Source organism: Trichosurus vulpecula, chromosome 6, assembly GCF_011100635.1.
Source record: "Trichosurus vulpecula isolate mTriVul1 chromosome 6, mTriVul1.pri, whole genome shotgun sequence".
In the NCBI taxonomy this organism is placed as follows: domain Eukaryota; kingdom Metazoa; phylum Chordata; class Mammalia; order Diprotodontia; family Phalangeridae; genus Trichosurus; species Trichosurus vulpecula.
In genome coordinates, this window is record NC_050578.1 from 219493294 (window position 1) to 219520182 (window position 26889).

General features: G+C 43.2%; 6 non-coding genes across 6 annotated transcripts; 4 read left to right on the forward strand and 2 right to left on the reverse strand.

The window, feature by feature from the left end:
- Window positions 1–1829: 1829 nt before the first annotated feature.
- TRNAA-UGC lies at window positions 1830–1901 on the forward strand. Its single transcript has one exon. It is a non-coding gene; the product is annotated as a tRNA-Ala (tRNA).
- A 6180-nt stretch (window positions 1902–8081) lies between these two features.
- Window positions 8082–8154, forward strand: TRNAA-AGC. Its single transcript has one exon. It is a non-coding gene; the product is annotated as a tRNA-Ala (tRNA).
- Window positions 8155–13002: 4848 nt separating this feature from the next.
- Window positions 13003–13076, reverse strand: TRNAT-AGU. Its single transcript has one exon. It is a non-coding gene; the product is annotated as a tRNA-Thr (tRNA).
- Window positions 13077–15181: 2105 nt separating this feature from the next.
- Window positions 15182–15254, forward strand: TRNAA-AGC. Its single transcript has one exon. It is a non-coding gene; the product is annotated as a tRNA-Ala (tRNA).
- A 4769-nt stretch (window positions 15255–20023) lies between these two features.
- Window positions 20024–20096, reverse strand: TRNAA-AGC. The gene has a single exon. It is a non-coding gene; the product is annotated as a tRNA-Ala (tRNA).
- A 2140-nt stretch (window positions 20097–22236) lies between these two features.
- Window positions 22237–22310, forward strand: TRNAT-AGU. The gene has a single exon. It is a non-coding gene; the product is annotated as a tRNA-Thr (tRNA).
- Window positions 22311–26889: the final 4579 nt, after the last annotated feature.

Here is a 26889-nt window from a genome sequence, read left to right on the forward strand (position 1 = left end):
GAGCCTCAATTTTCATGCCAGACTAGGTAGAAAAGTCAGACATTCTCATTTCAGAGATGACATCTCTAAGGTTTCACTTCACATTCTTTAAGTTAGCAAAGTTGTCCAAAAAAAAAAAATGAAAATGACAAATGTTGGCGATGTTCTGGGGAAACCAGTACTTTTATACCTTGTTGGTAGAACTGTGATTGTCCATTAATTCTAGAAAGCAAGTTGGAAAATCCCCTCCCCCTATTATTAAACTGAAATACATTTTGACCCCCAACTGACACTGCGGGCCTTATATTCTAAAGGGTTAAACAGAGAGAAAGGACCAATGTGTGCAAAAATATTTGTAGCAGCTCTTTTTGTTCTGGCAAGAACAAGAAACTAAGGGGATGCCCACCAAATGGGGGATAGCCAGATAAATCATGTTATGTGAATCTAATGAAATACTGTTATGCTGTAAGAAATGATCAAAGGGATGGTTTCAGATAAACCAGAGAAAACTTTTCTGAACTGATGTAAAGTCAAGGGAGGGCAACAATTTCCATAGTACTGATACCATTGTAAAGACAAACAACTTTGAAAGACTTTAGAAATCTGATCAATGTACTGACCATCCATGATGCCAGAGGAACCATGATGAAAAATGCTACCCACCTACAGAGAAGTGATGCACTGAGAGCACAGAATGAGACTTTAATTTTGGACATTCATGGCCAATGCTTGTTTATGATTAACTAGTCATGTTTGTTACAAATCGGTTGGCTCTTTTTCTTTTTTTTCCTTTCCATTGGAGTGGAGGGAAGCAGGAGGTAGAGAAAACAGTTCTATTAAAATAATATTAATGTAAAAAACTCTCTCTTGAGAAGTTTTTTAGATCATTGTTTTGCCTATTACAATATAAACTTTTTGAGAGCAAGGACTGTACCGTTAAAAAAAATTGTATACCCAACTCTTAGTTCAAAGCCTGGGTCATAGAACGTATGGCCATAATAAATAATTTTCCCCCTTCCCATAGTCTCATCTCCACTCCCAGCCCTACCTCAAAGAAAAGAGGGGAATTAATTTTCCTTGTCTCTTCTTCAAGTTTGAGCATTATAATCACAAAGCCGTCAGTTTCATGAGGTTCTTACTGTTCTTTCCACTTACACTTGTGTAAGGAGCCCTTGAGAGCCTGATGAGCTTGGGAGTTGAAGCTCAAGGACAGTCCCATAAAAAAAAGGAATTATCTGGGGCTACACAGTCCGGCTCGGCTTCTTCTCCTCTGATAAGGCAGGCTGTGAACAGCACATGGCCCCTTTCCAAATAAGCACTAGACACGAGCTGTCCACGAGCTGTGATGCATGGCCTTGGGGCTGCTGATAGGCTTAGAGGATCGCGCACGAGCTTGCTTGCACCCAGTAACGAAGGCTAGTACTGCATAAAAATCCTGCTTGCTGAAACAATTAACGGAGTTCCTTCCATCCTTGACTCCCGCCTCAATCATTGAGTATGGAGACAGGTCCTTGCTGGTCAAGGACTACCAGGGGTGAGAGGACCCCAACACACTTGCTCAAAAATCTTCAGGATTTCGCTATTGTCTCTCTTGTGAAGTTGTACAGGTTTTGACTTTTTATGTCCATGTATGCCTGCAGAGAAAGCATCTTTCAAATCCCAGAACCCAGGGGAAGGTCAGGCGACAGGAAATGTTTTCACCTCTTCCAAGTGGCCAGTTAGCATTTACCTTCCTTGGATGTACGTGTACAGGTTTTCGAATAATACCGTTCTTACCAAACCCACCCATCCTCAGAAGAAAAAAATGGATATTATATATTAAATAGAAGTGAGAGAATGCTAATTAAGTGGGGGATGTAGCTCAGTGGTAGAGCGCACGCTTTGCATGTGTGAGGTCCCGGGTTCGGTCCCCGGCATCTCCAACAGCCTTTGTGGTTTTTCTTAGCACCTTCCCCAGCGCTCCGCTCCGGGATTCTGCTTCCAATGATTCGGAAAAGCGAAGAATGAGGCTACCTGTTCAACAAAGATATCATACCCTCGGTAAACTGCCCTACATTGCAATATGTGAGAGACACTATGCGAACCACCTTGGGAAACGAACTTTGTCACCTTTTTTTTTTTTTGCATGACAAAATAAAAATGTTCCCCCTAACTCCTAGAAGAAAAGACGCTGAGTCCAAAGGAAGCTCTCCAAGAGCTTTGGAAAAGCGTTCAGATATAAGATACTAGTCACTAATACATCCAGAGGGAAAGACTCTTGGGGACCTTAAGGTTTGGAAAAAACTCTCCTCCCATTGCTCCAAATTATGCTTTCGTGACGTCATAGTCATCCAGGCTTAAAAGCTTACTCCTCCTAGACCGAGAGTCTCAGTCTGTTCCTCCCTGTTCAGTCTCAGTCTCTCTTCCCTTGATGTTCTCTCTTCTTCCCCAGAGAGCTTCTCTCTTAAGGCTACTCTTTTCCCTCCCTTTCTGCCACCTTGAGGCATCCCTGGGTTGAATTTTTTCCCTTCTGCTCCTTCAGATAGATGAAAGTCTATCTCCTCGGTCTAGGACTGCTGGAATTGCCAACCCCGGAGGTATTAAAAGCAGAGAGCTGATTAACACGAACTTTCTTTGGGATATTTCCTGTGAGGATTGTTGGGGAATCCTAGCATGGAGAATTCACTTGAGATCGACAAAGACGTCTCTGCCCATCCGCTTTAACATTTCCCAAATGTGGAAGGCAGACGTTGTGTTGTCGATTTTAAGGGGCCCAATGAGCTTGTGCTCTCCAATCTTTTGAGTTTCCTTGGACGATTTACTCGTGAAACAAGGAAGAAGAATTTGCAAAGGTCATAGAAGCAAGTATTCTGCCTACCACCTGTAAGAGGAACTAGCGAACCTTCCCCGAATCGATCTCATTTTTAGTAAGTTTCTTTATACACAAACTAAAACTATTTACTTTCAGTTTCATCTTCTGTTGTCAAACTGACTGTCTAATCCTTCTTCCGCTTCATAAACCTTCAAACATTTAAAAACAACTATCACGTACTAAATCCTGTCTTCCTAAGAATAAACACCTCTGTAATCTGGAAAGTCGCTGAAAAAGGAAACAAGCCTTCCTCCCAACAACACATAGCCACACAGATACACACACACACACACACACACACACACACACACTTTAGATACTTGTTGTTTTATTTCGATTATATGTCTTGATTATATAAAGATATAATGGTATCCTTGGATGCTGCATTTGTTCCATAATAAATACCTGCAACAAATAGCGAATTTACAGTTCCTTACTGTTTACAATTTAGAAATAAATAAGGATTGTATTTTTAATAAAATAGTGATACAAAAAATTTAAAATCTGACTTTGTACAAGTTTTCTGCATAGTTTGCATTATATATGTGTATGTATATATGTATGTATATATCTCAGACAATACTGTTACTATCCCTCATCAAGTTCTTGAGAAAGTACAACTCTTCTGTAGCTCAGTCCAGGTTGCTAAACCCATAGTTTAAACAGAGCTTATAAATTTGCAGAAGGTAAGACAGATGCTGTATATACTATGAATGTTTATGCCTTTGGCAAAGTATGCAATTTGGTAATACTTTGGGCATATAGTATGACTACTGCAGAGACAACTACATTTATATCCAATAAAGAATGGACCCCAAATGCAAATTATTATTTTGCTGTCCCTATAAAATAGCAGTTGTGAAAGTTGAGGCACATTCTCATGGGAAATAAGAATAATAAAAAGCAAAATCTAGAATATATATCAGCCAGATCCATTGTCTTTGATAAATTTCCACTCCATATTTTGGAATGTAGATATTTCTGGTCATACCAATGGACTGAACAAGCAAAGGAAAATATTCATAATACAGGCCTCACCTAAAGAGAAACAGAATTACTCCAAAATGTTTGTTCTGTGGGATTTGTAGATCCAGGAACAGTCAATGCTGGAAACTTGGAGGTTGGGTTTATTGGAAGAAACAACTGTTCAAAGAGATTTTGGACCTAGATGGGTTATTAGGTATTTTTAGCTGTCAAACACATAAGCAATTACATCTCTCCTGATGGTTTAAGGAGAAAGAAGCCTCCTATGCAGCAGATGACAATGAGAAGTTGGTTGCTTTCCTAAGATCATGGAACAAGACATCTCTTAGTCAGATGGAATCTGACAGCTACTCCTTAATATTGTCCTTTATCTTTCTCTTTAGTTTCCTTTGCATGATTTCTACAACTTCTACACCCATTAATTCCACTGGGTCACAAACATTTGATCACAATGATTTCTCAAAAATGGACTGTCATCTTCATTTTCCAGCTTCACTCCACACTCTATTCCACTTGATGTTGTCTCTGTTTACAGATATATCACATTGATCTGTCCTCTTTTACTTCACAAGAAGACATCAATGCGTTCATTTTGTTGTTAATTCAGTCATGTACAATTGTTATTTGGGGTTTTATTCTTAGAGATACTGGAGTGGCTTCACATTTCCTTCTCCACCTCATTTTATAGATGGAGGAACTGAAACAAAGAGGGTTAAGTGACTTACCCAGGGTCACAGAGCTAGTAAGTATATGAAGTTGGATTTGAACTCAAATCTTCCTGACTCCAGGCCTAGTACTCTATCCACTCCACCACCTAGTTGTCCAATGATTTCATGAAGCTAGTCACCAGACTCACAAATCTGAGAGATAGTAGATGGATGAATTCCGTTTTCTGCATTAATGATAATAGGGGGTACATTGATCCATTAGAAGAAAACATTGAGCTCTGTGATGAATTACTCTTCCTTTTGTGTTTTCAAAGAACTTCTTAGAAAGATAGTTGTCTTCCACCATTTTGGCATATTGCTACACCATTACTATGCTTACATTCACAACAATTCCTCTGTTCCCCTATATCTGCCACCCAGCACTTTGTCTGTATTCTTTAGTACCACTTCTGAGACTGCTGATAGATTGATGATACTATGCTTTGCATTTTATGGAACAAGTGGGCTTTTACAACTATCTTCACAAGGGCTGCAAAATACATTCCAGGATTCCATTTTATTGGCAACAACATCCTGAGAAATTTTACAGAAAAATGGACTGGTCATTGCTCATTGGACCTCCAACTGCCTGTATTAACTTCTATACTTACAACTTATGCAGAATATGTCCTCATCATCATCCTATGTGTAACATCTGCTTGCAACACAAGGTTGTACCCAGTAAAAAGATCCTTATTTGCACCCAATATGACAACTGGTACAAATGTCTGATGTAGGAAATTGGAGTCTTCTCAGGAATTGGTAAACTCCATATAGCTTTTCTTAATACTTCTTTGACTATCCAAGAGCATCCACGTAAATAGCTTTGGGTATCTCAGCATCCCATTAGGGGAGTAGCATCTTTTTATTCCTTTTTTGGCTTTTTCTTTTGCCTTGAATTTGACAGTCTAGGAGGGTGAAGCTTTTAAGTCTCAATCTGTGACCTATTGAGAGTGTAAGGGGTTGGGGGAAGTCATAGATAGGAAAAGGGTTTTACCAAATCTTACTGTCCATAAGAGTCCTTCCATCTGGCTGCCTTGGTGGCTGACACTTATAGTCGAATGCCTCCCCCTTTTAAAAGGGGGGCAGGGGGACCTTAAAAGGGGACCCTGGAAATTGGTGCCAGGACTCCCCCATCTCAGACCTTTTAAAGGCAGAGAAATGATTGTCAGAATGTGCATATACACCTAGTGTGGGGAATTCCCTTGCATTTCACATAGTTGCCTGCAGGGCCCCAGTGGTCTCTTTCAGGTCTAAATCTGATCCTTGACACCTGCTTTGATCAGGATGTACTTTTTATCCCTTTTTCTCTCCATCCTTTTACAGAGTATTGGGAATTGGTCCCTTGAAAATCATATGAAGTGCTGTGTTCCCTCAAAATCCATCACAATCGCCTGTAAAGGAGACTAGGAAGCAAGGCCCTTTCCCTGACCTTTCTAAATCCAGTGATGCCCACTCATCAACTCTAAGTTCTGATCTCTCCTTCAGCTACATTTGGCATTGAGTCACTCTGCACCTTGTTCCTCCCCACTACCACCACCACCATCCCTCAGGCTCCTGTTGCCTCTTGGTACTGCAATTCATTAGAAGGAGGGCTCCAGGCATATGGCCTGTTAGTTAAGCTTCTGGGTCTGGGGAAAATAGCTTGGTAGTAGGGAGCTTGCTTAGCATGTCAGAGGCAATGCCTGTGTTCCCCACTTTTTCTTCCCTTCAATTCCCTCCAGAGTTCCCAACCAGTCATAAATTCTTCAATGCAACCCAAGAGTTGATGGAATACAGGCCCTCCCTGCGTCCATCTTCTTCCTCTGCTATTCACCAGGAGAAATGAATGCCCTGGATTTCCTGGGAGCCTGAAGACTTCCCCCTTTATTCCTGCTAAAGCAACTGCATCCCAGGTGCTTGGCTCTCAAGACATTCCATCTCCTGACAACGTGTCATCTAAATCCCCATCAGTCCTGCAGTATGAAGATGAGAAAACTTCCAGCCTAAAAATGCGAAAGTCTCTGGCAAGATGTTGGGTGGCTTGTGCTTGATAAGTTTTACTGTAATGATTTTGACTGCTTCACCCAGAGTTTTCCCTACCCTTTCTCATCTTCAGGATCATAACCTTCAGTTTGTCCAAATGGTTTTAATGTTATTTTTCCTTGCTCTGTTTTCCAGGTTAAGTAATTTTGATATGAAACACTTTATTTACTTCTATTTGTTCCAGCTTTAGATTTTGTATCTTACTATTTCATTGAGGCATTCACTTTTATTGGTCCATCCTGACTTACAGAAAAGATTTTGTAATGCTTGTGCTAAGCTGTGAAATCTCCTTCCAAGTCTTTTCTCTATGTTTCTCATTTCTTTTCCAAAGCTCTCCTTTAGCCGTTTAATTTATAAATCCTTTTTTTCCATCATGGAGGTGAGCTCACCAAGATGATCCTTCCTGATTCCAAACCCAATGGGTCATCTATTGCTCCACTTTGCTGCCCTTACTAGCTTTGTGACCCTGGGTAAATCACTTCAACCTGTTCTCCTTAGTTTCCTCATCTGTAAAATGAGCTGGAGAAGGAAATAGCAAACCACTCCAGTATCTTTGCCAAGAAAACCCCAAATGAGGTCACAAAGAATCAGACACGATTGAAAAATGACTGAACAGCAACCTGTTCCAGGCACTATGCTAAATCCTGGGGATGCAAATACAAAAATGAACAGGAGTCCTTGCCCTAAAGAACTCAACAATCTAATGAGAGAAGACAACAAATAAAAGGAAGGTGAAAATAGAGGAGGGGGAAGAAGGTGGGAGAGGAGATACTGGGAGAGGGGTCATAATGGAGAAGTCCAAAGGACCACAGCTCCGTGGGAAAGGAAGAGATGGTTGGCCTTGGTGTCCTTCTGAAATAGAGACTTGGAGAGGAACGATTCCTTCCGCCCTCCAACCAGAGGGAGGGTTCTGATGAGGTGTGAATACCAAGGTTCCTTATGGTGAGGTTCCTGGGGGCCATGGTGGAAAAGTCTAAAGGAGTGCAGCTTTCCCTGGGTCAGACACGGTGGTGGATTTAGAGTTGAGAGAACTGAATTGTATTTCCCCCTCGTGTAAACCGAAGGCAATTACTGAAAATCTCTGGTACTCATTTTACCTCATCTATAAAATAAGGATCAAGCTGTAGTTGTGATAGATGAGTTCCCTAGCCCTTTTCAGGTCTGTCTCATCTATGCCACACGATTTGATCAGGCCACATCCCTGCCCTCCGTCAACCACATCATTTTACAGATTATTTTTGGAAAGAAATGCCTTGAGAACAATTTCCCTTGCAAATTTTATCTTGGGTGCTGCCTCTTACAATTATCCATTGGTCTGAAGGAGCCCAGAAAATGAGACACCTTCAGTTTCTTCATCCGATTACATCTACTCCCTTTCCTTAAAGTCGAACCGCTCTTTTCCCACACATTAGTATTCTCCTTGCTTTCTCTCAATTCCTTTTTGCCTTTAAGATTTCCATTTCTATGCAAAAGAAAGCCCCAGGCATCGAGTGAATTAGGTCATCTAGGAGCCTATTTCACACGATTTACAGTGTGGGGGATTAGCTCAAATGGTAGAGCGCTCGCTTAGCATGCGAGAGGTAGCGGGATCGATGCCCGCATCCTCCAGTCCGGTTTTTCCGTTTGTTACCGAATAGTCCTCGGGGGCTCGGAAGATAATCCACTGTATGCGAGAGCAGTTTCACAGACAGGCATTCAAAAGATCACCCCTTACCTAAGGTGCTGGGTTTTTATTCCTCCGCCATCCCCCGAGAACTTGTGATCCTGCCTGAAGACTGAAGAAGCGATTCCCCAACCTGAAAGGTCCGCGGCTGGATGCCAGGTTTAGGACTGTAGTATTTAGGACCTTTATTGTGGTGATTCCATGCATTCGTTCTTTGCCTTTTCAGACTTTTCCCGATGCCTTTCATTCCTATGTTCACCTGATAAAATCCTACCCTTCCTTCCTAGTCTAATAGGAACATGCCTGCCCTAGAAAGGATCCTGATGATCCTTGGCAACGTACTTCCCTAGAACTTTGCTTCCCACTTTCCATTAGAGCTCCAATTAGCTTACTGCGAAATATCTCGCTCTATCTTTATCCATATTGGTGTCATCGCCCTGCTAGGTGGGAAACAGCTTCGTGAGGTTTTACCTAAACTTTGTTGCTCCCCACGTCCCAGTCATAGGGTTCTGCATGTAATAGAAGGCAAGAGAACGCAACAAGGATTTATTAAGCAGTCATATGCCAGACACTCTGGTAAGCTCTGGGGATACAAAGAGAAGGAACTTTAGTAATGTAGTGGAAAAGACGACGCCTTTTTAATACACAGGGTAGACATGCTCTTTAAATGTTGGAGTACAACCACAGATTCTCCTTCTGGATTCTGTAATGGCCCCTGGAAAGTGTTATAGGCACCCAAACCTTCATTACCCCTGTAGCCTACTGTGAATTTGGTGCCCATCTCTCAGAAGATTGCTGCACTCTTTTGCCAGTTCAGGAATCATATGTCTTCTGTCTGAGGGAAACATATGTTTGATATTATCACACACAGCATAGAGAATGAAATAGATCTGGACCACTCAAAACGTCTACTCTGGGGTTAATAGCAAAAATTTCTAAATTTCCGTTCGGGTCTGCCACCTAGTGGGGAATATAATAAATAGCTCCTCTTTGGAGTAAATGTTAAATATGTCCAGTTAATGGTTAGTCCTTTCCCACTCCACTTCCTATGGTTAAGCTTTATTTATTATTTCCTGCTTAGAATGATTCTTTGCCCATGGAGCACAGTCCTCCACTGAAGTCCATGATTTCACCAATGTGGATAGTATCATTATCACTGAAAATGAAAACCCATTCTTCTGTCCTCAGCCTGGTCTTGTGCAAACTCTGCCACCAATCCTACCAAAGTCGTGAAAGCCTTGCTCTATTTCCGTGGGCATTTCTGGTTTACAAGGGCAGCATTGCAGCTGTCCCCCACTATACCTCTCTCCTGGTAAATGATAGGTTTGCCTTTTCCAAATCAATTTCCCAGCTAAGGTGGGCTAGAAAGGGGGGAAAGGGGATTATCAAGCTATCTTCTTGGAACATTTTTTAAAAGGAACATTGGTCCAGAAACCTAGAGAGCTGTTTACCAAGGGAGAAATGTGTGGAACCACTGGAATGTTAGCTACTGTGAAAGGACTGGGTTGATTTCAGGGAATTAGGGAATATGAGCCTGAGCTGGTAGCCTTAGTTCCTGTAGGGAAAAGGAAAGAAGTTTTTTCTTTTAAGTTTTATTGATTTTTTAAAACATCAGTAATTTCAGGATGTACTCCTTCCCCATAAGTCCTTCCTTGTAACAACAACAAAAAAAAAATTAACCAAACTTTTAAGGTTTGATAGGTAATTTAAATGAGGAAACTAATTTCTTTGTGTTAGTGATATGATTTTAAAATCCTCTAGGCTCTAGATTACACCTAATCCTCCACCTTGGTATCCTGAACATTACATTAGAAAAAAAAATTCTTAGCTTGTATTTTAGACAAATAAAATTAATTATTATATTTTATAACATCAAATGAATAAATCTTAGAATGCCAGAGACACTCAGTACACAGACTAATCGTTTGGAATATCATTGGATCTCTTTAAATCTTTTGCTTAAGTTGAAGACTCTTATTCCTGATGTCTTCTAACACTATCCACAGGTCTGAGGCATAGTTCAACCCATATCCCCAAAGTAGTCTTCCAATCTACCTGAAGACCTCCAATAGAAAACAGTTCCCTAAGCAACTCATTACCATTTTCTTTTTTTAATAACAAAATGTTCCTATTTTTAAAAAGTACTGATATTAACTTCATTTTCAAATACACAGACCTTCTTCGAGCCTCCACGAATCATTCAGGACATGCACGATATTTAGTTCTAACTGGGTGGTGCAGGCCAGAAATCAGGAAAACTTGAGTTCATTTCTGACCTCAGACACTTACTAGCTGTGTGACCCTGGTCAGGCCACTTCAACCCTGTTTACCTGTTTCTTCATCAATCATCTGGGAAAGAAAAGGGAAAGCTGCTCCAGTATCTTTTTGTAATGGTTTTTTTTTAAATTTTATCATTTTATTTTCCCTGATTACACATATAAACAAATTTCAACATTTGTTTTTTTGAAAAAAATTGAGTTCCAAATTTTCTCCTTCTCTACTTCCCCTTCCCCACCCTCATTGAGAAGGCAGGCAATTTGATTTTAGGTTATATACGTGCACATGTTAGTCATGTTGTGAAAGAAAACACAGACAAAAAAAAACCCAAGAAAAATAAAGTAAAGAAAAAGTATGCTTTGATTAGCATTCAGACTCCATCAGTTCTTTCTCTGGAGATGGATAGCATTTTTCAACATGTCTTTTAAAATTGTCTTCGATCGTTGTTTTGCTAAGAATAGCAAAGTCATCCACACTTGATCATCAAATGCTGTTGTTTACAATGTTCTCCTGGTTCTGCTTACTTCACTTTGCATCATATAAGTCTTTCTAGGTTTTTCTGAGAGCATTCTGTTTGTCATTTCTTGTAGCACAAAAATATTCCCTTACAATTATATACAACACCTTGTTCAGCCGTTCCCCAATTAATGGACATCCTCTCTATTCCCAATTCTTTGCTACCACTAAAAAGAGCTGTTGTAAATAATTTTGCACATATATGTCCTTTTCCTCTTTGTTTTTCCCCCCTCTCTTTGAGATAAAGACTTAGTAGTGTCTTCATAGCCCTTTTGGCATCGTTTGAAATTTCTCTAGGTAATGGTTGAATCGGTACACAACTTCACTAACAGTACACTATTATCTCAGTTTCCCCACATCCTGTCCAACATTTGTCATTTACCTTTCCTGTCATATTAACCAATGTGGTATGTGTAAGGTGGTAGCTCAGAGCTGTTTTAATTTGCATTTCTCTAATCAACAGTGGTTTAGAGCACTTTTTCATATGCCTATAGATAGGTTTGGTTATGGCATCTGAAAACTGCCTGTTCATATCATTTGACCATTTATTAATTCAGGAATGTTTCTTATTTCTATAAATTTGATTCAGTTCTCTAGATATTTGAGAAATAAGGTCTTTATCAGAAAAAATTGCTGGAAAATTACTATATATTCCCCCCCATCCTATTTTGTCCGCTGTTTATCCTCCTCTTTCTCTCCTTTCACCCTGTCCATTTTCAAAGGTGTTTTGCTTCTGACTTTTACCTCCCTCAATCTTCCTTCCCTTCTATCAGCTTCCCCCTGCCCCTTTTCTTATCCCCTTCTCCTCGTACTTTCCTTTATGGTAAGGTAGATTTCTACACTCAACTGCCACTCCGACATCTTTGCCAAGAAAACCTCAAATGGGGTCACGAAGAGTTAGACACGACTAAAAATGACTGGACTAAAACACCGTCTCTACATCTGAACGGAAAGCCAGCTTTTAAGATTTCTACCACGCGTCATTTTTCTTTTTTATTTTAAGCCTCTATGTGTTTTCCTATGGCTACTAGCTGTTAAAGTGGAGAAACCTGACTGCTTATGGGAGAGGGAAAAAATTAAGGGGGAAAAGTGATCGCTCCTTTAAAAAAAAAACCCTTTAGGGATTCCCCCCTTGCCCACTGTATAAAGCACAGACTCCTGATTCTGATATTCAAGACTTGGCTCAATCTCAACTACTTCCCATCAACTTCTGGCCAAGCTCTCTACAGACTTCGCACTTTTTCTTATTCACACTGTGCCCCACGATTGCTTTCTAGTCCACCTCGTCCAGGAAGCCTTCCTGGGCATCGCGTCCCGTCCCCCCCCCCCGCCCCGCACCCCTTCCCCCCGCACTTCTTTCTTCCTTCCCCTAGTCTCAGAGGAACTGAATTAAAACTCTCACCTACCCTTCTTAGTTCTTGTTATCTGGGTAAGACACAATTTCCCTGAGCTACGCTTTTCTTTAATGCCATTAAAGTGGTCCCTTTCAACCTTTTCAATCTTCTTGCACCTTACCACCCTCCATGTACCCCGTAATACAATGACACTGGCCTCGTTGTTGCTCCACACGCTGCACTCCATATCCAGAATCTGAGCTTTTTTACCGGTTGTCTAGCATGCATGGAACCCTCTTCCTCCCCATCGCCGCCTCTTGGTTTCTCTGAAGTCTCAGATCAGGGGCTTTCTACAAGAGGCATTCCCCATTTTAGCTCCTCCCCTCTGAGAAAGCCCCGGATTGATCTTATCCATATCGTGTTTTGTATTTGAATTTTTAAATTTATATTCTCCCCCATTAGACTGGGTGCTGCTTGAGAGCAAGGTCTGTATTTTTTGCCTTTTGTTCTATCCCCAGCGTTTGGCCCAACACCTGGCACTTAATAAATACTAGATGAATAGTCAAATGAGGTCCCCTCCAGCTCTAATCCTTCCTCAAAGGAATATAACTTTTCCTGTTGTTTTGGGAAATCGGTAAGAAACAAAAATTAAAAAGAAAAACAAAAAGGCCCCGCTGGGATTCGAACCCAGGATCTCCTGTTTACTAGACAGGCGCTTTAACCAACTAAGCCACGGAGCCAAGACTCTACCTTTCCTTCCATTCAAGCAAGAAAGAAAAAAAGGAGGAAGAAAAACTGCCCAGATGCTTCTTGACACTTTCCCTCTCCTCACTCGCCAACCCCAGACACACAGAAAGGTTACCTGGCCACTTCTCGTTTTCCCCTTCCCACTACGCCTAACCACAACTTCCCCATTCCTTCCCTAGTCCTCCTCAGGAATGCAGACTCTCACTCACAAACGCGCCAGCCGCACCTTCCCGCTCCTTCGGCAGCCCGCCCACCAACCTCCCCTCGCCCCTTTCCTCCGCTGCTCCTCTCCTCCCTGACTCGCCCTACCAAGGCATCTTCTGCTCATTGGATCCAGACACTACCTCACCACCAGCATCCACTATGGTATTCGGGGAGAGCCGTCAGCTAGCCTCGGCTTGGAAACACGCAAGAGCGCCAAATTCAATACACTTCAATGAGCACCAAGCACTGACGCGGTGCCTACTTCGCCCCGCCGGACCCTCTCTACGCTGTGCCAGGAGGTAATCTGGGGTCGAAGGAGAAAATCAGAAACACTCCCACTCCCTGCAGCAAAAGACCCTGGACGCAACGTCAAAGGAGCCTTCCTGCGGCCCATCAGCTAGCTCCATCCCGAACGCTGCGTCCCCCAGTCAGTCATCCGTACCGTACTCTTCTGTGCGCTCTTCAGTGATCGCTCTCTTTGCAAGGGAATTTAGACGGCGTGGACGACCCGAAAGATCTGGGACTGAGCCTTCGAAGAGCTGGCAAGTAAGTAGCCCGTGGCTATCCGCGGGACCGGTTTCCTCTCGCCTAACTGGGCCACTTAGTTATTCTTGTCATGGCAGCAGGATCTGATCTCAATTCCCCGAAAGAGCCTCACCAAGAGAGGTTCCCTCCCTTTCCCCCCTAATCTGAGTTTGGAGAGGAAGTGAGAGGGAATGAAGAGGACAGTTTCTCCATGGGCGCCTTAGGAAAAGAGTTCTCTTTGGTTCCGCGGTCAGTCGTGTAACTTACAGACTTCGTTCTAGCGATCAGCAGGGCACCCTGAGCAAATGCTCCCACAGTCAGCCAGGAGCCCCTTCCCCTCACCTGAACAACGCAGAGCTCCGGCTTCTGCAGCCTGAAGGCGACGGGTCCAAAAGGAAAAGAGGCAAAACAACTCACCTCTGAAAGGATCCCGCATACCGTTTGGTCAGCACTTTCAGGGCGAGATGCAGGGCAGAAGGATACGGAGCAGATTACGTCGGGATTCGATCGCGGGAACCATGCCCCAAATACATTAGCAAGGGGCTTAATCCGCTCAGCCACGGAACAGAAAACAGCTACTTACTGCTTTGTGTAACAGAAGTTGGAGCAAACTGGGGAGGCAGCAGCGGCCCACCGAGCTCCTGCGCCCAACTGCAATGTTCGTGACGTCCCTTTCAGGACCACGCTGAGCCCTCCATTACCTCCTGCTGGGCCCCTGAACTCACCGAGATCGGGGGTGCGGGGAGTACACGTGAGACTGCCTGTCTGTCCCTACCTCTCTCCCCCCCCGCCACTTAGTCCCTGCTACTTCGCCCGCCTCCCGCCTCCACACAAGCACTCCAGCTCGCTCTCCCGGCCGGGGCCGTTTGCTCGCCGAAGACCGGCCAAAGCGTGCTGCATGCCTATTCGGGGCTTTGGGAAACTGCCCGGCCCAGACCCGCAGAAAGAAGCCCCAGCCTGGTGTCAGAAGGAAACGCCTGGGAACCCACCCGAGTCCTCGCCAACCCAGCTGGGGCTGCGTCCGTCCTTCCGGCAAAGAGCCAGCCAGCCAGCCAGCCATGGCACACAGTCTCCTGGGAAAGAGCCCTAGCAAGTGAGGCTCCTGCCCTGGCTGTCCCCGCTTCTGTCTGCCTTCCGGTTCTTTTGGCCCTGCTCGCTCAAGCCTTCCTTCAGGTCTGAGTGTGACTCCCTCGCGGTCACGTGATCTCCCCCAGGGCTTCCGTTGCCGACTACTGGGACATGAGAGTGTGCGTGTGTGTGTGAGTCAGAGGGAGGGAGGGAGAGAGAGAGAGAGAGACAGAGAGAAAGAGAAAGAGAAAGAGAATCTAGATGGCTGTTAGGATTACTCTGGTGGAGCGGTATCAGGGTCGGGGGATTAGCTCAAATGGTAGAGCGCTCGCTTAGCATGCGAGAGGTAGCGGGATCGATGCCCGCATCCTCCACTTTTGATTCGTCCTCCTCATCAACCTCCCAGCGGGACCACCCATTCCCTCACTCAGCGGTGTGCCTAGGCCCACGCCCCGGCTCGCCAAGGAGCTCCCTGAAACTCGCCCTGCCCGAGAGGAGTTGTTCCCGGAAGCCACAGGGTAGTCGGGGTATGGGAGAGCGAAGGCATCCTTCACATTCACCAGGGGTGACGTACCCCTGTTTGGGAGCGTTTTGAAGCAGCTCTCGCATCCACCACGTCAGGGGCACTTTCTCCGTCAGCAAAGAATTGGAAACAGAAAGCTTGCTGCAAAATATGAATGAGTACAGAAATGAACATTTCAGCCACTCTGAGGTCCCACTTCGAACTCCTCAGATTGGCAAAGATGATTACCCCCTTACTCCCCTCAAAAGATAAATGACAAATGTCGGACTGGTTCTGCAAAAGCCCAGTAGGGCTCTCTCCAGGTGTGGCTGTGTGAATTGCTCCAGCCACTCTGGGAAGCAAAGTGTACCTGCACTCCGAAAATTCCTGAATTGGGCCTACTCTTTGAGCCCGTGATACCACTACTAGATAAATAGTTAAAACTGCAAAGGCAGGAAAATGTTGTAATTAATCTTAGACTTAGGGGGGGTTTAAGGGTAACTTAATTTAAGGGTAATTTTAAATGCCTCTTTGGCATTAAAGCTGGACCTTGTCAGACTGATAAAAATTATGCCTGATGTGGATAGTTAGAAATTCAAGGATGGCTCAGCATTAGGAAAGTGAAAAACATCCTACCTCATCATAATAAAAATATTTTTAAATCAACTTTTATAAAATGAGATGCAGAAAAAGCCTTTGACAAAGACTTGCTCCTTTCTGTTTAAAAAAAAAAATAGAAAGCACACGAATCAAAGGACTGTTCCTTAATATGATTAAAGTATCTGTGGCAATAGAACTAAAATCACAATCCTACTGAAATTGATTTACAGATGTAGTGCCACACCGAAAGGGTACACATGTGGGTATATATACATACATTTGTGCATACATATATTAAAAAAATTTAACCTGATGAATAAAAAAGGTCACAATCTGAAAACAATGAAAAAAACGTGAGAAAGGGGGCCTACTACTACCAAAACATGAATGAACATTCTCAGAAATGAACATTTCAGCCCCTTGAGTCAGCTACACAAGGTCTGTAGCCCCAACAAATTCAAAGAAAGCGTTAGGTTAAGAAAGAAAGAAAAAGGAAGGAAGGAAGGAAAGAAGCAATTATTCCAAAAACTAAAGATGAAAAAGTGAGCCAGACTGCAATTTTCTACTCAATAAACATCTAATTTTGTCCAGACTTGAAATTTTAATGGAGTGGTAAAACTACCTTTATCAACATAGATAGGCAAAACTTATTTTTAAAGAGTTGTCTGAGGCCCTGTGAAGCGATTTTACATTCAGCATTATGAACCTTGAATTTATCAGAGCTGGGATTTCAGTACAAGTTTTTTTTGGCCTAAGATTCAGGCTCTTCTTTTATTCTGCCTCCTCTTTGCTAGTTCTTAGTTCTTGAATTTCTTCTTCCTCCTCTTGCTCCTCTCCGTTCTTCTTCCATTTCTTTTGTTGTTGTTGTTCAGTCTGTCTGACTTTTCATGACCACATTTAGGGTATTATTGGCAAAGATATTGGATTGGTTTTGCCATTTACTCTCCAGTTCATTTTACGGAGGAGGAAACTGAAACAAATAGGGTTAAGTGACTTGCCTAGGGTCACATAGCTAGTTAAGTGCCTGAGGCCAGATTTGAACTCAAAAAGATTAGTCTTTCTGACTCCAGGGACTCTATCCACTCTTCGATATAGCTCTGGTAGTTAGTATTTCTAGCACCATATGAAAATTATAGTGTAGGCAGCGTACACATTCCTGCTTTGACCCTGAACCTATTGGGAGAGACTCCAGTGTTTTTTCTGACACAAACTGTAGCTTTTGCTTATATTTTAAAAAAATTTTTCTTTATAATTTTAAACTTAATAAACATGAACTTTTTCATATAAAAAGAACAGAGTATTATATGTGTTCATGTAAACTTCTATTATGTATAATTTGTTGTACTGGAAAGAGAGCTGGCCTTAAATGGAGGAAAGCCTGTGTTCAAGTGCTCCTGGTGAAACATAGTAGCTGTGAGATCCTGGGCCAATCATAAGTTCTTTGTGCTTCGACCTGCTCTCTGAGCTTATAGGATGCACAGGAGTTAGCAACCTGCCTTGGTAGGCGTTTTCTCTGGTTGCTGGAGTTCCTTACGCCAATGAAATAACAGGCCCAGCCCCTATTCCTGTTTTTTTTTCTATCTATATTAAATTTAACAACATAGTTTCAACATTTTCCTGTTACCACAGTGCCTAGCACTTAGTAAACAATGAATGCTTGTTACCTGTTAGCCTGCCTTTCTCCTTTCTTACTGCTCTCTTCTGTGGGTTTTTTTGCTTTGGTGTGTTGTGTTGTGTTTTGTTTTGCTTTTTAGTGTTTCATTTACTCTCTTTTCTTTCTGGGATCTCTTTTGGTTGGATGTCAAAATCACTTCCCCTCCCAACTCTTCCCCCCCTCCCCAAGAAACAAAAGTACTCCCTTGTGACAGTTAAACCAACAAATCCATGTACTGTCCAATATCTGAAGTTACATGTTTCATTTTGCATATCTAGTCCATCCCATCGCTGCCAAGAGGTAAGAAGCATGATTCCTGAATCTTCTGGAGGCCTGATTGGTCATCAGTATTTATCATAATTCTTAAATTTTTCACAGTTGTTTTTCTTTTTAATTCCATTGTTTTCATATAAATTCTTCTCCTGGTTTTGCTTACTTCTACATCTATATTTGAATAGGCCATTCAATGTCCCTCCCCCACCCCAAACTGCCCCTTCTTGCCACATAGCAATTCATTGCATTGCATTCATATATCACAATTTGCTAAGTCATTCCCTGGTTGATGGGCAACCACTTTGTTTCCAGTTCTTTATTAAAACAATGAAAAAAGGTGGCTTTAAAAATTTTTGTCCATATAGGTCCTTTCTTTAATCTTTTTTAGATGAAGATTTAGTAATATTATCACTGAGTCAAAGGATATTCAGACTTTTAGTGATCTGAGTATAGTTCCAATTTTGCTTTCAGGAATATTTGGACCAATTCCTGTAGATACCAACAGCGCATTACTGTGCCTGTCTTCCAAGAGTCCCTCCTACGAATGTCATGCCCCTTTTTTTGTCATCTTTGCCAACATGGTTATGCAGTTGGATCTCAAAGACATTTTAATTTGCTTTTCTTTTGTTAATAATGCATTGGAACTTTTTTTATATTGTTATTGATAGTTTGACTTTTTTGTTTGAGGAACTGTTTGATCACATCCTTTGGAGAAAGGATAACCAGACTGCTGCCCAGTTTTCCTGTGAGGTTTGCAAAACACTTTACAAGCAATATCTCCTTTTATAGTTATAACTACCCTATTTTTCAGACCTCTGTTTTATAAATGAGGAAACTGAGATACACAGAGCACAAATGACTTGCCCAGATATTTCAACCACTATGCTACTTGATTTGCTTCTAGGTCTTGTGCACCTAATATGTATCACTGATCAATTTTTCTATTTTATAAATAGTATCAAAAAGTTTTGATGATTACTACTTTGTAGTATAGTTTGAGATACGGTAGTAGTAGGCCCCCTTTCTCACTTTTTTTTTTTTCAGTTTTGAGATTGTGACCTTTTTTATTCATCAGGTTAAATTTTTTTAATATATGTATGCACAAATGTATGTATATATACCCACATATGTACCCTTTCGGTGTGGCACTACATCTGTAAATCAATTTCAGTAGGATTGTGATTTTAGTTCTATTGCCACAGATACTTTAATCATATTAAGGAACAGTCCTTTGATTCGTGTGCTTTCTATTTTTTTTTTTTTAAACAGAAAGGAGCAAGTCTTTGTCAAAGGCTTTTTCTGCATCTCATTTTATAAAAGTTGATTTAAAAATATTTTTATTATGATGAGGTAGGATGTTTTTCACTTTCCTAATGCTGAGCCATCCTTGAATTTCTAACTATCCACATCAGGCATAATTTTTATCAGTCTGACAAGGTCCAGCTTTAATGCCAAAGAGGCATTTAAAATTACCCTTAAATTAAGTTACCCTTAAACCCCCCCTAAGTCTAAGATTAATTACAACATTTTCCTGCCTTTGCAGTTTTAACTATTTATCTAGTAGTGGTATCACGGGCTCAAAGAGTAGGCCCAATTCAGGAATTTTCGGAGTGCAGGTACACTTTGCTTCCCAGAGTGGCTGGAGCAATTCACACAGCCACACCTGGAGAGAGCCCTACTGGGCTTTTGCAGAACCAGTCCGACATTTGTCATTTATCTTTTGAGGGGAGTAAGGGGGTAATCATCTTTGCCAATCTGAGGAGTTCGAAGTGGGACCTCAGAGTGGCTGAAATGTTCATTTCTGTACTCATTCATATTTTGCAGCAAGCTTTCTGTTTCCAATTCTTTGCTGACGGAGAAAGTGCCCCTGACGTGGTGGATGCGAGAGCTGCTTCAAAACGCTCCCAAACAGGGGTACGTCACCCCTGGTGAATGTGAAGGATGCCTTCGCTCTCCCATACCCCGACTACCCTGTGGCTTCCGGGAACAACTCCTCTCGGGCAGGGCGAGTTTCAGGGAGCTCCTTGGCGAGCCGGGGCGTGGGCCTAGGCACACCGCTGAGTGAGGGAATGGGTGGTCCCGCTGGGAGGTTGATGAGGAGGACGAATCAAAAGTGGAGGATGCGGGCATCGATCCCGCTACCTCTCGCATGCTAAGCGAGCGCTCTACCATTTGAGCTAATCCCCCGACCCTAATGCCGCTTAGAGTGATCCTAACAGTCATCTATATGCGCTCTCTCTCCCTCTCCCTCCCCCTCTCCCCCTCTCCCCCTCTCCCCCTCTCCCCCTCTCCCCCTGTCCCCCTCTCTCCCTCTCTCCCTCCCACACACACTCGCGTCCGAGTAGTCTGGAACGGAAGCCCTAGGGGAGATCACGTGGCCGCGAGGGAGTCACACTCTGACCTGAAGGAAGGCTTGAGCGAGCAGGGCCAAAAGAACCGGGAGGCAGATAGAAGCGGGGACAGCCAGGGCAGGAGCCTCACTTGCTAGGACTCTTTCCCAGGAGACTGTGTGCCATGGCTGGCTGGCTGGCTGGCTCTTTGCCGGAAGGACGGACGCAGCCCCAGCTGGGTAGGCGAGGACTCGGGTGGGTTCCCAGGCGTTTCCTTCTGACACCAGGCTGGGGCTTCTTTCTGCGGGTCTGGGCCGGGCAGTTTCCCAAAGCCCCGAATAGGCATGCAGCACGCTTTGGCCGGTCTTCGGCGAGCAAACGGCCCCGGCCGGGAGAGCGAGCTGGAGTGCTTGTGTGGAGGCGGGAGGCGGGCGAAGTAGCAGGGACTAAGTGGCGGGGGGGGAGAGAGGTAGGGACAGACAGGCAGTCTCACGTGTACTCCCCGCACCCCCGATCTCGGTGAGTTCAGGGGCCCAGCAGGAGGTAATGGAGGGTTCAGCGTGGTCCTGAAAGGGACGTCACGAACATTGCAGTTGGGCGCAGGAGCCAGGCTGGCGGCTGCTGCTGCTGCCGCTGCCTGTGCTGCTGCCTGCGTTTGCTCCGACTTCTGTTACACAAAGCACCAAACCGTTGCTCTTTATTCCGTGGCTGAGCGGCAAAGGCTCCAGCCAACGCATTCTGGAAGGGTCTCCCGCGATCGAATCCCCGTGCACCCTGCTCTCGGATCCGCCTGGCCTGCGTCTCACCCTGAAAGTGCTGACCAAACGGTATGCGGGATCCTTTCAGAGGTGAGTTGTTTTGCCTCTTTTCCTTTTGGACCCGTCGCCTTCAGGCTGCAGAAGCCGGAGCTCTGCGTTGTTCAGGTGAGGGGAAGGGGCTCCTGGCTGACTGTGGGAGCATTTGCTCAGGGTGCCCTGCTGATCGCTAGGAGGAAGTCTGTAAGTTACACGACTGGCCGCGGAACCAGGGAACACTTTTCCTAAGGCGCCCACGGAGAAAGTGTCCTCTTCATCTCCTCTTCCTCCTTATCCACACTTAGATTCAGGGGGAAGGGGAGGAACTTCTCTTGGCGGGGCTCACTCAGGTAATTGAGGTCAGATCCTGCTGGCATGACAAGAGTAACCAAGTGTCCCAGTTAGGCGAGAGGAAACTAGCCCCGCGAATAGCCACGGGCTACTTACTTGCCGCTCTTCGAGGGCTCAGTCCCAGATCTTTCGGGTCGTCCACGCTGTCTAAAATCCCTTGCAAGGAGAGCGATCACTGAAGAGCGCACAGAAGGAAGAGTACGATACGGTGACTGACTGGGGGACGCAGCGTTCGGGATGGAGCTAGCTGATGGGCCGCAGGAAGGCTCCTTTGACGTTGCGTCCAGGGTCTTTTGCTGCAGGGAGTGGGAGTGTTTCTGGTTTTCTCCTTCGACCCCAGATTACCTCCTGGCACAGCGTAGAGAGGGTCCGGCGGGGCGAAGTAGGCACCGCGTCAGTGCTTGGTGCTCATTGAAGTGTATTGAATTTGGCGCTCTTGCGTGTTTCCAAGCCGAGGCTAGCTGACGGCTCTCCCCGAATACCATAGTGGATGCTGGTGGTGAGGTAGTGGCTAGATCCAATGAGCAGAGGATTCCTTGGTAGGGCGAGTCAGGGAGGAGAGGAGCAGCGGAGGAAAGGGGCGAGGGGAGGTTGGTGGGCGGGCTGCCGAAGGAGCGGGAAGGTGCGGCTGGCGCGTTTGTGAGTGAGAGTCTGCATTCCTGAGGAGGACTAGGGAAGGAATGGGGAAGTTGTGGTGAGGCGTAGTGGGAAGGGGAAAACAAGAAGTGGCCAGGTAACCTTTTTGTGTGTCTGGGGTTGGCGAGTGAAGAAAAAGAAAGTGTCAGCCATGTGGGCGGGTTTTCTTCCTCCTTTTTTTCTTTCTTGCTTGAATGGAAGGAAAGGTAGAGTCTTGGCTCCGTGGCTTAGTTGGTTAAAGCGCCTGTCTAGTAAACAGGAGATCCTGGGTTCGAATCCCAGCGGGGCCTTTTTGTTTTACTTTTAAATTTTTGTTTCTTACCGATTTCCTAAGACAACAGGAAAAAGTCATATTCCTTTGAGGAAGGATTAGAGCTGGAGGGGACCCCATTTAAGTAATCATCTAGTATTTATTAAGTGCCAGGTGTTGGGCCAAGCGCTGGGATTAGAACAAAAGGCAAAATACAGACCTTGTTCTCTTCAATGCTCCCAAAGGCCTCCTGGAGAAGATGACCTAGAATGAAGAAAGAAATTTCAACAGGGTGAACCTGGGCCACAGTGTGAGCAAGGAAAGGTACAAAGACTGTTGAGAACTGTGCATGATAGAGGGAGAGTGTTAGCTCAATGTGGTCAGTAGTTGAAAAGACATAGGATGAGATAAGGTTGGCAACGTAGATTTGAGCCAGATTGGAGAAGGTCTTGAATGTCGGTATCTGGGGTTTGTGACAACTGAATCGAGTGTGGGGAGGCTCTGGAGGACCAGTCTCTTTTCCTCTTAACCTTTTTCCCTTTCAGAGAGGCAGCCAATCTCAGCTTTTACAGCTACAATCCATAGGAAAAAAATACAGAGACTTAAGTAGAAGAAAAAGAAAATAACAAGTGTTGGAAATTTCAACAGCTGGCCTTCCACTGAATTGTAGAATAAGTAGTTGGTCCTAAATCTTACTGTTTCCTGACTGGCTCATTAAGGTTGGCAGAAAGGATATATTTGAATGTGAAGATAATTTAAAAACAAAGATATTGATACTTTAAAAATGTAATCTTTTAAAAAATGAATTGGGCTTCTAAGGGAACTAGAGGTTCCTTATCAAATTGAAGATTTTCAAGAAGAGACTGGAAGTGTCCTTTGGGAATATAGGTTGGACCAGACCTTAGAATGTGGTATGGGATAGTATTAGAACATACCAGGAAAAAGGAGTTTTCAGGTTAAGCAAAGGATTCAAGAAAATTCACTTAACATAATAGAGTCAATCCCAGTCCATCAGTCTTCAGTCTGGATGTCCCTGAAACTATAAGCTTTTTGTATGTGCTGTTTCACCTTATAACAATATATTGATGTTATTTGAACAAAATATAACTAAGCATTTTTAATATAATAGTCAAAGTGTGAAAGTTAATGCCTAAGGTAGAGCCTAGGGCAGGGGTGGAAAACCTGTGGCCTTCTAGGTCCTTGGGTTCTGCCTTTTGACTGAGTCCAAGTTTTACAGAACAAATCCTTTTATTAAGAAGATTTGTTCTGTGAAGTTTCGATTTAGTCAAAGGGCCACACTTGGAGACCTAGAGGACCACATGTAGCCTGGAGGCCAAAAGCTCCCCACCCCAGCCCAGGGCAATAGAACCATAAGACTGGAAAAAAACAAACTGTCTTCCTCTTTAAAATCTTGTAGCAAATAAACAGGTTGGTTTTCTTTAACTTTTTTTTTCTTACAAAGGAAGGGCTATTGGCAAGAGGATACTTCAGGATATGAATGATTTTTTAAAAGATATTAATGAAACTTCAAAAAAAGACCCTTGTCTCTTTTCCTTCCTAAATTAAGGTTACCACTTTTGTGGTACCACATTGAAAAAGCACAGATCCATGACAAAATCCATGATGGAGAAACTGTGGCTGTACTCCAACCATTAAACAGCATGTCTACCTTCACCCCCTGATATTCCTTCACCCCCTAATATTAACCCAGCCTTCTCACTGATATCGATATTCTAGAAGTTCTAAAAGGTACTCCCTTGGAAAACAGCTATCTAGGTTCCTGTTGTTTTTTTTAAGTCCTAAGAAGGTGACTTGGCACCCCCCCTCCCTGGCCCCAGTCATATCAGCTAGAAAGTGCTGAATAGGAAAAGGGGTACCCATTGTGGATCAGGATAGGGGTATAACAGGAAACAGGCCAAAGTTCTGTGCTGGTATCCCCATAAATGCCCAGAGAGCTAGAGGAATCCTTCTACAATGTTGGTGAAATACTCTGCTGGTGGCAGAGTTTGGGCAAGAAAAACTGGCTAAGGAGGGGTTTTCATTTTCTGTGGTTAAGAATCCATCTACATTGATGAGGTCATGGATACATTAAAGCATTGAAGTCCATGAGCAGAAGACTGTGCTCCATGAGCAACAGTCATACTAGGCTGGAGACAAGAAATAAAGCCTAACCATAGTGAGTGGAGTGGGGAAGGACTGACCATTAGCTGGACACATTTATCATTTACTGTAAAGGTGAGCCATTTTTTAGATTCCCCATTAGATGGCAGACTTAAATGGAACTTTAGAAACTTTTATTGTTCCTCAAATTGCAAGAATGCCCAGAGCAGAGGTTTTGAGTGTTCCAGATGGGTTTCATTCTCTGTGCTGTATGTGGTAATATCACCTATATGTTCTCTTCAGCCAGAGGACATGGAATTGTGCACTTCTGGCAAGAGGATGCAGCAATCTTTTGAGAGATGGGAAGTAAATTCTCAGTAGGCCACAGGAGTAATGAAGGCTCAGGTGCCTATAACACTTGCTCAGGTCCTTCACAAAATCCATGAAGGAGAAACTGTGGTTGTGCTCCAACCATTAAACAGCATGTCTGCTTGTGTCTTTTTTCATATCTTTTTTAGGTAAAATGGCATCTGCAGCCTCATGGAGCTGCTTCTCACTTAGCAGGCGATAATGCCAACATGAATAAAGCCAGCACACAATATTCTATAGAAAATTCACTGGAGCTACAAAGGAAAATTTGAAGCAAAATTCTTGGGGGAGGACATTGCCAGGGATCATCAGGCAAGACTCCTTGGGACAGGGTGCTTCTACTGGACTGATGAGGATTCAGCAAATGAAGATGAGAAGATGAGAATGGAAGGCATAAGGAAGAGTCTGAATAAAGGCACAGAGTGAATGCATCATTATCACCACAATAAAATGTCTAAACACAAACTGCAGAAGCTGACATCCAGCCAGGGACTTTCCCATGTTGATGTTATAGGATTATTTCTTCTTCAACCTTCAGGCAGGATGACAGGGTCTCAAGATTTGGCAGTGACATAAGAGCCTAGAACCTGGACTGATGAGTATCTCAGGGATCTTCCTAAAGCCTGGCTGTGAAGCTGCTCTAGTCTCTATCTACTCTATCAACATCTGGATTAACCTTATTCTCTTGGTGACCAGCATGACTACAGGAATGTAGGAGGGGGAAAGGGGAACCTTGTATTCCATCCACCCTTGGGTTAACTGGCAAGTAAAAATCTGGCAACTCCAGAAAAGAAAAACCTGGAGGATCTTTACATACTAGGAGAGCACTCTCTATACCATCTGAGCTAATCCTTCAAACCCTACTGCAATCCTAGTAGGCTTCTGGATGGCCAAACTCACTAAATTCCTGGGGTCCTCCCTTACATGAAAATTAATGTTTTAAAGACAGGAAAGAACTGAGCCCAAAATGAGCATGGTAGGTTCTGACAGTCAACAATATAATGAAAGGAGGGATTCAATTTTCTTTTAAATATTTGTTTTTATTTATTTCATTAAATATTTCTCAATTACATGTAAAAGAATTTTAAATCATTTAAATTTGTTTTGAGTTCCAAATTCTTTCCCTCCCTCCTGTTGCTCCTTAGCTCCTTGAGAAAACAAGTAATTTGATGTCAATTATGCATGTGAAGTCATGCAAAACATATTTCCAAATTAGCCATGTTGCAAAAAAAAAAAAAACAGAAAAAAAAACAAGAAAAATAAAGAAAGTTTTAAAAAGCATTCTTCAGTCTGCATTCAGAGTACATCAGCTCTTTCTCTGGAGAGACATAACATGTTTCATCATGGGTACTTTGGAGTTATCTTTCATTGTCTATCAGAGTGTCTAAGTCTTTCAAATTAATTGTAATTACAATATTGGTTACTCTGTACTATGCGATCCCCATTCTGCTCACTTGACTTTTCATGAATTCATACAAGTCTTTCTAGGTTTTTCTGAAACCATCCTGCTTGTCATCTCTTATAGTACAATAGTAGTCCATCACAATCATGTACCACAACTTGTTCAGCTGTTCCTCAGCTGATGGGCATCCCCTTGGTTTCCATTTCTTTGCCACCACAAAAAGAGCTCCTATAAATATTTTTGTACAAATAGGTCCTTTTCCCTTTTCTTTGATCTCTTTGGGATATAGACCTACTAGCGGTATTGCTGGGTAAAAGGGTATGTATGCACAGTTTTATGGCATCATCAGACATAGCTCTGAATGGTTGGACTAGTTCACAACTCCAACAGCAGTTTATTAGTGTCCCAATTTTTCCATATCTCCTGCATCATTCGTCATTTTCCTTTTCTGTCATGTTAGGCAATCTGATAGATGTAAGGTGCTATCTCAGCATTGTTTTATGGGAGTATTGATAGCATCGATTTCTTCTTCTAAAACTGCCTTTTCCTATCCTTTGATTATTTAGCAACTGAGAAAGTACTCTTTTTTATACATAAATTTGGCTCACTTCCTTACGTATTTGAGGAATGAAGCCTTTGTAAGAAACTTGCTATAAAATTTCCCCCAATTTCCTCTTTTCCTTCTAATTTTGACTGCATTAGTTTTGTTTGCACAGAAGCTTTTTAATTTCATGTAATAAAAATTATC